Source organism: Pan paniscus, chromosome 10 (assembly GCF_029289425.2).
Source record: "Pan paniscus chromosome 10, NHGRI_mPanPan1-v2.0_pri, whole genome shotgun sequence".
Taxonomy (NCBI): Eukaryota; Metazoa; Chordata; class Mammalia; order Primates; family Hominidae; genus Pan; species Pan paniscus.
Genome location: NC_073259.2, coordinates 122,778,384 through 122,793,633, shown reverse-complemented (window position 1 = coordinate 122,793,633; position 15,250 = coordinate 122,778,384). Strand labels below are relative to the sequence as shown.

General features: G+C 47.7%; 1 non-coding gene across 1 annotated transcript; it reads right to left on the bottom strand.

Annotated features, from left to right (window-relative positions):
- Positions 1–1,600: 1,600 nt before the first annotated feature.
- On the bottom strand, positions 1,601–1,695 carry LOC112436806 (small nucleolar RNA SNORA27). The gene has a single exon (XR_003025497.1). It is a non-coding gene; the product is annotated as a small nucleolar RNA SNORA27 (small nucleolar RNA).
- Positions 1,696–15,250: the final 13,555 nt, after the last annotated feature.

Sequence of the window (15,250 nt, the reverse complement as noted above, 5' to 3'; positions counted from 1 at the left end):
CAGCTAATTTTTGTATTTTTAGTAGAGACGGGGTTTTGCCATGTTGGCCAGGCTGGTCTCCAACTCCTGGCCTCAAGCAATCTGCCCGCCTCGGCCTCCCAAAGTGCTGGGATTACAGGCATGAGCCACTGAGCCTGGTGTTATTATTTTTATTTTTATTTGCATCACCTGATTTCTGCCACTGCCCAGCTTTGATTACAAGACCTGCCTCCTCGCCCCCTTAGTCCAGCCTTCATCTCCTCCACTGCCCGTTTTGCCCTTGGACTAAGAGGAGATTGGGTAGGAGATAGATGGTGGACAGCCCTCAGCTTGCCGGCTGGTGCTCCAGCTAACTGCCCAAAGCCAAGGCTATCCACCCCGGAGAGGCCACCTTTGAAGTGACCGCCTTATGTAACTGCCCCATGCCCCCTCCCATCTTCCTGTTTGTCCCCAGAGCGACCTTGGGGAGGAAAACTGCAGCCTAGGACCAGTAAGCCTGGGGTTTCTTTCATGTGTCTAAGGAGAGAGCTGGGAAGGGCAGAGGGATGCATACTGGTGGTTAGGGGTGCCTCTGCCTGAGTTCAAGTCCTGCAACCAGCTCTTTCTAGCTGTGTGACCTTGGGCAGGTTACTCAGCTTCTCTGTGCCTCAGTTTTCCTATCTGTCACGTGGAAAGTACCTAATGCATAAAGACATTGTGAGAAATATGTAAGTAGACAGTTTAGAACAGTGCCTGGCACATAATTACATGCTTAATAAAGGGCAGTTGTGGCTGGGCACAGTGACTCATGCCTGTAATCCCAGCACCTTGGGAGGCCAAGGTGGGAGGATCACTTGAGGCCAGGAGTTCAACACTAGCCTGGACAATATAGCGATACCTCATCTCTACTTTTTTATAACAATAAACATTATAAATATATATTAAAAAGGGCAGTTGTTATAGGTACTTAATTTTTTTGTTTGTTTGTTTTCATGTTTCTTGTCAATATGTTTTCTCTGACAGGATACAATGACAGGCACCCAGTTTCTCTGGTTTTGTTTTGTTTTGTTTTAAGACAGGGTCTCTCTCTGTTGCCCACTCTGGAGTACAGTGGCACAATCACAGCTCACTGAAGCTTTGACCTCCTGAGTTCAAGTAATCCTCCTGTCCCAGCCTCCTGAGTAGCTGGGACTACAGGTACAAACCACCGTGCTTGGCTAATTTTTTAAATTTTTTATAGAAGGCCGGGTACAGTGGCTCACGCCTGTAATGGCACTTTGGGAGATCAAGGTGGATGGATCACTGGATGTCAGGAGTTCAGACCAACCTGACCAACATGGTGAAACCCCATCTCTACTAAAATCCAAAAAATTAGCCAGCGTGGTGGTAGATGCCTGTGATCCCAGCTACTGGGGAGGCTGAGGCAGGAGAATCGCTTGAACCTGGTAGGCGGAGGTTATAATCAGCTGAGATGGCGCTACTGCACTCCAGCCTGAATGACAGAGCAAGACTCCGTCTCAAAGAAAAAAAAAATTAGAGACGGGATCTCACTATGTTGCCCAGGCTGGTCTCTAACTCCTGGCCTCAAGTGATCCACCTACCTCTGCCTCCCAAAGTTCTGGGATTACAGGCAAGAGCCGCAGTACCTGGCCTCTGAGTTTTAAAAGGCCATTTCCTTTGCCCTACTTGAACAACCAATAAAGACATAAGCCTCAATGGTAAAATGAAAGGGGAGTGATATTTAATAATCGTACATTAAGCTGTAAGATAATTATTGTTATTCAGAGCACTTGCTCAAAAGTGGATTTAGATCTTAGAAGGGTGGCTGAGAAACTAACCTCATCAGTCAGCCTCAATGTCTCCCACCTGTAAAATGGGGTTAACACCTAGCCACAAAACTGGCTGAAAATTGAAGGAGGCAATCTGTGGAAAGAACAGAGCTGGACACTTACTGAGTGCTGAAGCTTACTTCAGTTGAATCATTCCCTGTGTGTCTCCACTGTCCTCCTTCCCAAGACTTCTCTCTTTTTTTTTTTGAGATGGGAGTCTGGCTCCCTTGCCCAGGTTGGAGTGCAGGGGCACAATTTCGGCTCACTGCAACCTCTGCCTCCTGGGTTCAAGCGATTCTCTTGCCTCAGCCTCCCGAGTAGCTGAGACTACAGGCACATGCCACCACACCTGGCTAATTTTTGTATTTTTAGTACAGAGGGGGTTTTACTATGTTGTCCAGGCTGGTCCCGAACTCCTGACCTCAAGTGATCCTCCCGCCTCTGCCTCCCCAAGTGCCAGGATTACAGGCGTGAGCCACCGCGCCCGGCCCCCTTCCCAAGACTTCTAATGTGGGTTACGGAATGTGTATACACACACACACACACATACACACACACACACACACACACGCCCACCATAACCCTTGAGAAGAGCGGTCGTAGGGGCATTTATTCCAGTGTTTCACCTCCCCTCCCGCTTTTCGGCCTCCCAAACAGTCTGAAGGCGGCTGCTGAAAGGCTCCAACCCACCGGAACTCTCGGAGTAACCACCTCCGCCTCCCCTCGTGGGTGTAGACCGAGACTCGCGCGGACGGGAGGGAGGAAGAATGTTTGCGCAGCCTTCAAACGACTTGGCAGGCAACAAGAGGGAAAAGGCCGCTCTGGGGAGAGTTCAAATTGAAATTACACGGAGGGAAGAACGTGCAGATCAGCGCTGAAGCTCATAAAAAAAAAAAAAAAAAAAAAGCGAGGTGACTGAGAAGAACAAACACGCCTCCAAAAGGAAAATGGAAAAGTTCGTAAAATGAGCTCTTCAAAGCCTAGCCAGGGGGCGCGGGGGAGGAGGAGGGCAGTGGCCGCCGGGCAAGGCCGCTGCCCCCTGGGCCTATCCGCCTCGGAGACTGGAAGGGCGAAATTGGCCCAACTTGCATTTCCTCTAACCCGGGAGGTTGAGCGCCCCTCGCCCCCTCCTCCGAAGCGCTTCTCCTGCTGGAAACCAGAGGGAGTGGGAAGAGTAGCCCGGAGTTCGAACCTAAGCAGAGCCGGTGGTGGCGGGGACGACGTTCCCAGCGGGAAGTCGCGGGCAGGGACAAAGCTAAGTCCTGAGAAGTAGGCCGAGGCTAGATCATTCGTTCGTTGGACATCGGGCATCGTTTGGGTTTTATTCAAACCGTTGGAAAACCTTAAAGTTCTAGGCAGGGGAACAGCACCACGTGATTGGATCCTCCAGAGTAGAATCTAGACAGTCCCCCTCCAACCCACTCCCAACTCCCCACAACTCTCCCAGCATCTCCACCTCCTCCCACTTGGAAGAAGGATGAGATCGATGAAGCTCACGCGGTGCGCTCTGCAGACCTCGGCTGGGAAAGCCCAGCGCACCCCTAGGCGCACGGGGAAGCGTCCACCAGAACCGCCTCTGGCTCCCCGGGTCGAAGTCCCCACCCTCAGCCTCCTTGTACAATTCATTAACTTTGCAGACACCCGTTTTATTCGCCGGATCATTCCCGGACGCTTTAGAGAAAAGCCTGGTCATTAACCTCACGGCCCGCGCGCACTGCCCGACGTCACCCCAAGTGGAGGATTCTCGGAAAAAATCAACCGCGCCAGCTCCCGAATCCCGGCAGCCCCTCGCCCGGGTGTGCCAGAGTCGACTTCTCTCTCTCTCTCTCGGTCTTAGTGGACCTGAGAGAGAGAAAGAAATTTTCTATAAACCACTGAACTGGGGCAGTGCCGGAAATTGTCCCGACCCGGTATTCTGTAGCTTCCAAGGTGCTTCCAACCCCATTCGCGCCGCAAGGATCCCACAAGATCGGGAAAACCGAGGCTTGGGAAGGGTTGGGTGCCCCAAAGGCAGGCTGCTTGGAAGAAACGGAGCCGACCTGAACCCCGCGTTTGCAGGTTTCAAATCGCGGCGCGTTTTGAGAGGCCTTTCTGACCCCTGAGAATTATTAGTTCGAGCCCCCTGGTCTATCCTGCTCGGAAATTCGGCCTCTGATCGAGGAAGCCCTGTTGGGGAGAGGGCTGGTAATTCCCTTGTCTTCCTCCTCACCGCCCCTACTCCATCCACTCTCTTTCCCCTTCTCCCCTTCTGAGTTTGTTACCATTTCTTGGTCAAAGCCCCACAACATAGATGCAAGGAGTTGAAAACCCACAATTTCTCACTCCAGAGCCTGCGCCTGCGTTCACTGCATCAGGGTTCTCGGACCTTAAGGAGCTCACAATCACGTGGGGGCTTTGTTAAAACAGGAATTCTGGGCCCCGCCCCTGGACATCTCATTCAATTGGTCTCAGCTGGGCCTGAGAATGCGCATTTCTAACCTGTTCCCGGGGTACGTTTTGGGAAGGACTGCTCTGTGTGTTGCGTTGATGCCCTCTAGGTTCCTTTGTCAATAACAAAAAACCCTCTTTAGAGAAAGTACGTCGTTCTTCTCTGTGTGTCCTCAGCACTTACACAAGGCTTGCACACCAGTGCCTAATAAATATTGGGGCTTAATCATGAACGCGTAGAGCTGTCACCGTGGTTTACAGATGTTTAGCGTGTGCCTGGCATTTTTCTGGGCACATTAGGAGTGTCTGTTTAATGCTAGTGACAACGGTGGGAGTTAAGACCCTTATTTTGACATGGATAGCTCACAATGGGGATGCCAGGAACCGGGAGAGGGAAATCGTGCCTGTACCCAGACACATGGAAGCCAAGGTCTACCCAAGGGACAGAAACCGCTGAGTCCCGCTCCACCAACCTGGGACAAACCAGCTTAAAGGCGCTGTTCAGGAAGACTCAGCTCTCTCCGCTGGTAATGGCTGGGAAAGGGCGGAATCACCTTCGTAGAAGACCTGAACCTCCAGAGTCCCTGCGCCATGGAATGTGCGCCCCTCATACCCCTAAACGTCCACCTTGCAGTGCTTTTGCCTGCCGGTCCTTGGTGGGCAAATGGAGAGACCCAGCGCCAAGCTTTCTATATGGGAATCACCCCTCAACCTTTCTGAAGGATCCAGAACCTCTCTCCAGGGCTTGGAGGCCTCGGATTCTGGAGGATTCCACAACTTAGAGTCAAGAGGGATGGCCTATCCAAACAGTGGGGGTGACCTGGAGGATCTTAGCATTCCAGGCACAATCCTAGACTCGACTGGGAGAACTGCCACTCAGATGAGGGTCTTGGGCCTGGTGCTCCAGGAGGAGGGAAGAGGGTGCCCCTGGAGAGACGTGGCGCTCCCATTTTACACCCTCCAGATAGCTCTGGGGCCACGCTCCTGTGTTCCAACTCCATTGAGTCCTGCATGCAGCTCGGTGTTCCCCGGCCACATCGTAAAAAGATTTACAAGACTATGTTAAACTGGCAGTAAAAACAATTAACTTTAATGGCACCTTGGGTGGGTGGCTGGGTGGGTCAGAAGGAGGGAAGGAGGGCGGGTGCTTCCTCCTCTTCGGACTGGGAATCCAGGTGAGGGAGGGGACCCGCTTTCAAGTCCCTTTTGGGTTTCTTCTATTTGCTCCTCCAGGGATCCTCCACTGGGCTCTGGAGTTCAGAGGTTCAAGGTTAAAGTGAAAAGAAGGCTGAGCATGGAGACTACAGGAGACTTCAAGTCCCACTTGACAGTTCTTGGCTAAGTGATCCTAAACAAGCCTCTTAACCTCTCTGAGACTCAGTATGCTCATCTATGCAATGAGAATTTGTAACAATAAAAATAAAATCAAAAAGCCTCCTCTGTCAGGGTTGTGAAGATTGCAAGTGATAGCAATTTGGAAGTACCTCCCACCATTCCTGGCATGTATGTCTGTGTGTTTGTGTGTATGTATATACATAAAGCATTGTGTGTGTCCTGTGTGTGTGTGTGTATGTATGTGTGTGTGTATATATACATATACATATATAAATATAAATATATAATATATATAAATATATATAAATAATATATAAATATATAAATAATATATAAATATAAATATATAATATATATTTATATATTATGTATTATATTATATATAAATTAAAATATATATTATATATGTAAATATGTATTATATATTATATATTATATAATATATATAAAATATATTTTAAAATATAAATATATATTTACATATATAAATATATAAATACTTATATATATTTACATATGTATATATAAATATATACATATATAAATATATACATATATGTATATATTTAAGCATTTATTAAGATTGTATGTGTCTGTGTGTGTTTGTTTCATAAATGTTAGTTTCTGGAGCACTCAGGCTTTCCAGGTGTAAAATGAGGTGAAAAGACCAGGCTTTTGCAAAGGTCAGAGCCAGCTTTCAGAACCCTGACTTAGCCAGCACCACTTAAATGTTGGTTTCCTGCTAAAATTGACCTGCTTGTCCAGCCAGTGACCCCGGAAGTGACCCCATGCTTGGGTAGACAGCAGCCTCAGGCTTTGAAAACGACCTGGATTTCTGGAGTGCTGGCAAGGAAATGAGACTGGCTGGGGGTAGGGGCAGGGTCTCTGCCTCCCAGGTCTCCTGGTCCAGTCCCGGAAAGCCCTAATTCTGCAGGTCTCCCTGGCCTGGAGACAATTAACCATCCATTTCAGAGAAACCTCTGTCTGTCTGTGTCTGTGTGTGGCCCTCTCAGCCAACCAGGATGAGGGAGGGATCCCCCACCGACCCCCACCAACCTAGGACTGCCCATGTGAGGACACTGCCCATTGGCCTGTTGCTGTGCTTTGGGCAATGGGTGGGGAAACAGGACAGGGAAGAAGTCATCATCTCCCCATCCTCCTCTCCCAGAGGCCAGTTCTGTATGCTGCAGAAGAGGTTGATCCTGCCTTAACCTGCACCTCTCCCTAGGACCCAGTCAGGCCCCATCCATGAGGCCTCTGGCTCTGCCCCTCTCTGGTCCAACCAACTAGGAGCCCGTGGCTAGATGCACTTAAGCCTGGAATGAAGCTGCTGTCATCAGACTCGAAGAATCCATTAAACATCAGATCCTGCATCCTGCCTTCTTCCTCCATGGGTTACCAGCAGCAGCTCAGTACCAATCCCATTCATTCTGTACCTCTCTCCCCTGGCAGATACTTTCCCCTGTTCATTTCAGTTTAAAATTAAACAAATTTTAAAAGTTGAGATAATGATGGGAGGTAAGGTGAACAGCATAAAAATGTTGGGAAGCCGGGCACGGTGGCTCACGCCTGTAATCCCAGCACTTTGGGAGGCCGAGGTGGGTGGATCATGAGGTCAGGAGTTCAAGACCATCCTGGCTAACACAGTGAGACCCCGTCTCTACTGAAAATACAAAAAAGTAGCTGGGCGTGGTGGTGGGTGCCTGTAATCCCAGCTACTCAGGAGGTTGAGGCAGAGAATTGCTTGAACCTGGGAGGCTGCGGTTGCAGTGAACCGAGATCACGCCACTGCACTCCAGCCTAGGTGACAGAGCGAGACTCCATCTCAAAAAAAAAAAAAAAAAGTTGGGAAAAGCCCAGTGATCTGAATCTGGATATAAATCCTGGTTCTGCCACTTAACCTCCTGGGACCTTGGACTTACCATGTAGGCTTTCTGAGCTTAGTCAATACATCTATCTGTAAGAGATGACTGTCAGGGCCAACCGTATGCTCAGCCACATCGGATTCCCTTTCTCTCTGCTTAAAGGGGTGTGTGTTTGGTTTCTCTCTCTCTCTTTCTCTCTCTTTTTCCTATACCCCATCTCAAAAGAGAGAAGTGTAGCACAGTGCTTTCATGCGAGGGCACTGCAGACAGACTGCCTTGGTTCGAATCTGATTCTGCCACTTACTAGCCAAGCCACTTTGGATGGGTTACTTCTTTTTCCTCTTCTTTTTTTAAAATTATTATTATTATTATTATTATTATTTTGAGACAGAGTCTCACTCTGCCACCCAGGCTGGAATGCAATGGCATGATCTCGGCTCAATGCAACCTCCACCTCCCGGGTTCAAGCAACTCTCCTGCCTCAGCCTCCTGAGTAGCTGGGACCACAGGCATGTGCCACCACGCCCAGCTAATTTTTGTATTTTTAGTGGAGACAGGGTTTCACCATGTTGCCCAAGTTGGTCTCAAACTCCTGACCTCAGGTGATCCACCTGCCTCAGCCTCCCAAAGTGCTGGGATTACAGATGTGAGCCACTGTGCCCAGCTCTTGATGACTTTTTGAACCATCAAATTAACTAGCTTTCCTTACTTCTGGAGTTCTAATTATGAAAAAAACTTTTTTTTTTTTTTTTTTATTTTTTTTGCTGAAGCTAGAGTGCAATAGCACAATCTTGGCTCACTGCAACCTCTGCCTCCCAGCTTCAAGTGATTCTCCCACCTCAGCTTCCCAAGTAGCAGGGATGACAGGCTCATGCCACCACAGCCGGCTAAATTTGCTTTTCTTCTTTGAGACAGGGTCTCACTCTGTTGCCCAGGGTGGAGTGCAGTGGCACAATCTCAGCTCACTGCAACCTCCATCTCCCGGGTTCAATCAATTCTCCTGCCTCAGCCTCCTGAGTAGCTGGGACTATAGGCACGCGCCACCACACCCGGCTAATTTTTGTATTTTTAGTAGAGACGGAGTTTTGCTATGCTGGCCAGGCTGGTCTTGAACTCCTCGCCTCAAGTGATCCACCTGCCTTGGCCTCCCAAAGTGCTGGGATTACAGGTGTGAGCCACTGCTCCCGGCCTAATTTTTGTATTTTTAGTAGAGACGGAGTTTCACTATGTTGGCCAGGCCGGTCTCAAACTCCTGACCTCAACTGATCTACCTGCCTCAGCCTCCCAAAGTGCTGGGATTACAACAAAAAGTCTTTATTATTTAAGGCCAGAGTTGGGATTTTCCCTGCAGAAAAAAAAAGAAAAAGAAAAAAATATATATATATAAAATACACACATGCATATAACTGTGTGTGTATATATATATATATATATACACACACACACACACACACACATATAACTAATAGACCTTTTTTACTGAGTGACCTTGTTTGGAAACCCATGGTGTGGCCTCTTCAATAAGCATCCTCTGGCAGGGTTGGGGAGTGGGGCACTTTTCTCCAGACGTGCTCTTGCTCTCTGTCTCCACTGAATTCTCTGGTCAGATTTTAGGCCTGTATTCTGCTCTAGCAAGTGATGCTGCCTGACTCTAAGGCCAGGTCAAAAAAGACCATTCAGCTTCCACTTGGTTCTCCCAGAACACATGTTCTCTTGCGTTCAATCTCAAGAACGTCTTACTTAGAATTTGGTCACCATGACTTGAAGAATCCCAAGATGCAAGAAGAGGCCATGTGGAGGTCCCCCAATCAACTGTCCCAGCTGAGGCCCGCCTTTGAGTCATCCAGCCCCAGTTCCAGACATATGAGTAAAAGAGGCTTCAGATGGCTCAGGCTCTGAGCTATTCAAAACACGCCCAGTCATTCAAGTCTTCCCACCTGAGGCCCAGACATCACAGAGCAGAAACAAGCTATTCCCACTGTTTCATTCCTAAATGCCTGACCCACAGAATCTGTGAACATAATAAAACAGTTGTTCCTAGGCCACTAAGTTTGGGGTGGTTTGTTACAGAGCAGTAGATACCTGGTACAATGACATGCATCAGTCTGAGCCTCGATTTTCCCATCTGCAAAATGTGGATATGAGGGTCTTCCAGAGGAGATCTGGGAAGTGAGTGTGCCCATATAAACAGCAGATGACCGGAGCCTAAGGCCCACCGGATTCAAGAGATTATAATACAATGTGCCACTCAGATAAAGTGAGGAGCACATACTAGGCACCCCGAGATTCTCAACACCCAAATTCCCTCCTCCCTCCAGCCACTCCCAGAGAAACTCAGACCAGCTCTTCATCCAGATCTTACATCCAAAAGGAATCCCCACACCACACACCCTGCCACCACCAACTTTCCTTTCCATTCCAATCAGAGAATTAATTTCCAGAAAGCAAGACTGCCAACAGCAGAAATAAATCACAACAGAGCAGGAGATGAACATTATCTAAAGTGAAACAATTTAGCAAAAATCTCTCCCCCTCCCTCACCCCGCTCCAAACCAATAACAATTCAATTATTTGGCCGTCACTATAAATGATGGAGCAGCCACGTGGCATCCCTGGCATGGGAAGGGGAAAGCTATGGAAAAGGAGATGAAAACCAGCCAGGGGAACACACTGATTAGACAAACAGGAGGCAAAGCAGGGAGGTGCCCAGCCCTGGGATCAGGGAAAGGAAGAACAGCCAGCACCCTCACGTTCACTGGCCTAACACTTTGTTAGACATGATGCTATTACATCCATTACTGTGCTTGACCTTCTGAGAAGGCCTGAGATGTTGACTGAGATAATGTAATCCATCCCTATTCAAAAGACACAGGAAGTCGTTTTCAGAAAAACATTTTTAAAATTTTATTTGAGACGGAGTCTCACTCTGTCTCCCAGGCCAGAGTGCAGTGGCACAATCTCGGCTCACTGCAACCTCCACCTCCCTGGTTCAAGTGATTCTCCTGCCTCAGCCTCCCAAGTAGCTGGGATTACAGGCATGCACCACCATGCCAGGCTAATTTTGTATTTTTAGTACAGGTGGGGTTTCACCATGTTGGCCAGGCTGGTCTCGAACTCATCACCTCAAGTGATCCGTCCACCCCAGCCTCCCAAAGTACTGGGATTTCAGATGTGAGCCACCATGCCTGGTCCAGAAAAACTTTTAGGTGTAATAAAAGGAGCTCTCAACTTGGAGTGGGAAGTTGATGTGTTCATTTAACCCACGACTGTTTTGTCTTTCATTTGGTTTTGGGTTGGGGTTTTGTTTTTTGTTTTTGTTTTTAATTGAGACAGGGTCTTGCTGTGTCATCCAGTCTGGAGGGGCAGTGGTGTGATTACAACTCACCTCAGCCTCGACCTCCTGGGCTCCAGTGATCCTCCCACCTCAGCCTCCCGAGTAGCTGGGACTACAGGTGTGCACCACCATGCTCAGCTAATTTTTAAATTTTAAGTAGAGGTGAGGTCTCTCTATGTTGCCCAGGCTAGTCTCAAACTCCTGGGCTCAAGCAATTCTCCCACCTCAGTCTCCAGAAGTGCTGGGATCACAGATATGAGCCACCATGCCCAGTCCCATGACTATTTTGAAAACCTACAAAAATGCCCATGCCTAAATACCCTGACTTGATCATTACATGTTGTATGGATGTATCAAAATATCACATGTGCCCCATAAATATTTGTACACATTTGTACAAATATATACAAATATTATGTATCGATTAAAATGTTTAAATAAAGATAAATACTTTTGAAACACCAATGGAGCTTACATTTTACTATAAAGAGAAATATAATCAAACACAAGCATCATAAGTAAGGGAATTCCATGGCTTGTTAAAAGGCAAGATGTAGCCGGGCACAGTGGCTCACGTCTGTAATCCCAGCACTTTGGGAGGCCGAGGCAGGTGGATCACTTGAGGCCAAGAGTTTGAGACCAGCCTGGCCAACATGGTGAAACCCCGCCTCCCCTAAAAATACAAAAATTAGTGAGGCATGGTGGTGCAAGCTTGTAATCCCAGCTACTCAGGAGGCTGAGGCACAAGAATCTCTTGAACCCAGGAGGCAGAGGTTGAAGTGAGCTGAGATCATGCCACTGCACTCCAGCCTGGGCGGCAGAGTGAGACTCTGCCCCCTCACAAAAAATAAAAATAAACTAAAATAAAAGGCAAGATGCGCTATAAAAATAGAATGAACAAGAGCAAGGTAGTTTGGAGGGGGAAGGAGAGGTTTGCAATTTTGGATGGGATGGACAGCAGAGGCCTTAATGAGAAGGATCATGTGAGCAGACTTGAAAAACATGGAGGGGCCGGGTGCAGTGGCTCATGCCTGTAATCCCAGCACTTTGGGAGGACGAGACAGGCAGATCACCTAAGGTCAGGAGTTCGAGACCAGCCTGGCCAATATGGCAAAACCCTGTCTCTACTAAAAATACAAAAATTAGCCGGGCATGGTGGTGGGCACCTATAGTCCCAGCTGCTCGGGAGGCTGAGACAGGAGAATCCCTTGTACCCGGAAGGCGGAGGCTGCAGTGAGCTGAGATCGCGCCACTGCATTCCAGCCTGGGTGGCAGAGCAAGACTCTGTCTCAAAAAAAAAAAAAAAAAAAAAAGAAAGAAAGAAAGACATGGAGGAGGCTGGGCACAGTGCTTCATGCCTGTAATCCCAGCACTTTGAAAGACCCAGGAGAGAGGATTGCTTGCACCCCAGAGTTCAAGACCAGCCTGGGAAACATGACAAGACCGTTTCTCTACAAAAAATTTAAAAATTAGCTGAACATGGTGGTATGCACCTGTAGTCCCAGGTACTTGGGAAGCTGGGGTGGGGGGACCACTTGAGCCTTGCTGGTCGAGGCTGCAGTGAGCCGTGATTGTGCCACTGCATTCCAGCCTGGGCAACAGAGCAAGACCACATCTCAAAAAAAAAAAAAAAAAATTACAAAAAAGAAAGAAAAAGAAAAAGAAATGATATAGCAGAGAGGAAGGAACTAGTCCCGCATCAAAGAAATCTTTAAGCAAAAGAAATGATCAGAAGCCCAATTCTACCACTTACTAGCTAAGCGACCTTGAGCAAGCTCATCTCTGATCCTCAGCCTCCTCATCTGTAAAAGGGGTGTCCCGTTCGCTAGAGTTGTTTGCAAAGATTGTGAGATGATATATGTCAGTGCCTCCCAGGGTACCCAGCTTATAGTAAGTTCTCTGGTCTCAATTTTTATAGTCAGTGCTCTGCAAATTTGCAGAGCATTTTCCTTCTCATCCTGCAGAAACAAGTTCTATCAAGTATCCCCCAACCATAAAATTAGTATTCCAGTCCTAGGAATTAACAGACTACAGGACAATCCACAAGGCCAACCATCTCCACCACACCGGGTGCCTTCTAAGTGCCCGGCATCCTGCCAGCCTCTTTCCAGGCGCTTATCTCAGTCACCCTCCCCGTCATGCTGAGGCCAGTAATTACTATCACCATGCCAGCCTCAAAGCCTGTGCTCTCAAATTCCCATGATGTCACGTCACTAAGCAGGTCTCAGCTGTCACTTCCAGTCCCCTAGAATAGGCCACAGATATGTAGGTTGCCCAAGGGATGGAAAGAACTGGAGGAAATTCTGGCCTAAGGTACAGAATTCTGTCCCTTGAGTGGACACTGGGAAGAGAGAATTCTGTCACTATCCCCAGAGACCTGTCTGAGCTGGAGTGCCATTGTGTCCTCACTCTGAGGTCACTATCTGAACTCAGTGGTCTTGAAAAAGGTGGTATAGCACAAAGCTTAAAAGCCACTAGCTTTTAACATCTAGCCAGGTACAGCAGAATATACCTATATTCCCAGCTACTCAGGAGGCTGAGGCGGGAGGATTCCTTGAGCCCAGGAGGTTGAGGCTGCAGTAAGCTATGATCTTGCCACTGTACTTGAGCCTGAGTGACAGCAGAGATCTTGTCTTTAAAAAATAAATTAAAAATAAATACATACATACATGCATACATACTCCTTTGTCCTGGGTTCAACATCCAGCCTTACCACTTACAAGCAAATATGACTCAAGGGAAGTTATGTAATCTCTCAGTGCCTCATTTTCTTCATCTGTAAAATGGAGATAATGAGGAGTTGAGTCCACCCTGTCTCCCCCTTGGCAAGACCCCATTGCAATGGTCCCTATAAAAAATAAAATAAAATAGGCCAGGTGCGGAGATTCATACCTGTAATCCCAGCACTTTGGGAGGCCGAAGCAGGAGTATCACTTGAGCTCAGGAGTTTGAGACCAGCCTGGGCAACATGGTCAAATGCCCTCTCTATAAAAATTACAAAATTTATCTGGATGTGGTAGTGCACACCTGTTGTCACAGCTATTCAAGAGGCTAAGGTAGGAGAATCACTTGGGTCCAGGTGGTCAATGCTGCAATAAGCCAAGTTCGTTCCACTGCACTCCAGCCTAGGCAACAAAGAGAGACCCTGTCTGGAAAGTAAAAATAAAGTAAGTAAATAAGTAAGTAAATAAATACATACATACAATAAAATTTAAAATGGGAATAATAATGTCACCTCCTTTCTAGGGTTTTAGATGATGCTTTGCAAATAAGCTTGCCAGGCGCGGTGGCTCACACCTGTAATCCCAGCACTTTGGAAGGCCAAGGTCGGTGGATCACGAGGTCAAGAGATCGAGACCATCCTGGCCAACATGGTGAAAACCCATCTCTACTGAAAATACAAAAATTAGCCAGGTGTGGTGGCACACCCCTGTAATCCCAGCTACTCAGGAGGCTGAGGCAGGAGAATTGCTTGAATCTGGGAGACAGAGGTTTCAGTGAGCTGAGATCACTCCACTGTACCCCAGCCAGGGTGACAGAGCGAGAGACTTCGTCTGAAAAAAATAACAATAATAATAATAATAATTCCAAAGGCATTTGCTATGGGCTGAATTACATCGCCCCAAAATTCATAATTTAAAGCCCAAATTCCTGGTACTTCAAAATGTGGCTGTATTTGGAGACAGAACATTGAAAAAGATAATTAAGTAAATCAGGTCTTTAGGATAGACCGTATTCCAATATAACCAGTGTCCTTAGAAGAAGAGAAGATAAGAGCTGGGCGCGGTGGTTTGCGCCTGTAATCCCAGCATTTTGGGAGGCCGAGGCAGGAGGATCACTTGAGACCAGGAGTTTGAGACCAGCCTGGCCAACATGGTGAAACCGCATCTCTACTAAAAAATAAAAAATAAATTAACTGGGCAGGGTGGCATGTGCCTGTATTCCTAGCTACTTGGGAGGTTGAGGCAGGAAAGTCGCTTGAACTGGGGAGGTGGAGGTTGCAGTAGGCCGAGACTGTGCCACTGCACTGCAGCCTGGGTGACAGAGCGAGACTGTTTCCAAAAAAAAAAAAAAGAAGAAGAAGAAGAGAAGAGAAGATTAGGATGCATGGAGAGACACCCAGGGCACACATGGACAGAAGAATGACCATGCAGAGAGGCAGCAAGAGGGCAGTTGAGGAGAGAGGCCACGCCAGAAAACAACTCTGCAGGCACCTTGTTCTTAGACTTCTAGCCTCCAGAACTGTGAGAGAATACATTTCTGTTGTTTAAGCCACCCAGTCTGTGGTATATTCTTATGGCAGCCCTAGCTAATAAATACAATGTTCTGTTGTTGTTTTTGTGTTTGTGTGTATGTGCGTTGTTGTTTTCTTTTAAATTTTTATTTATTTTTGAGACAAGGTCTGGCTCTGTCACCCAGGCTGGAGTGCAGTGGTGTGATTATGGCTTACTGTAGCCTTGACCTTCCAGGCTCAAGTGATCCTCCTGCCTCAGCCTCCCAAG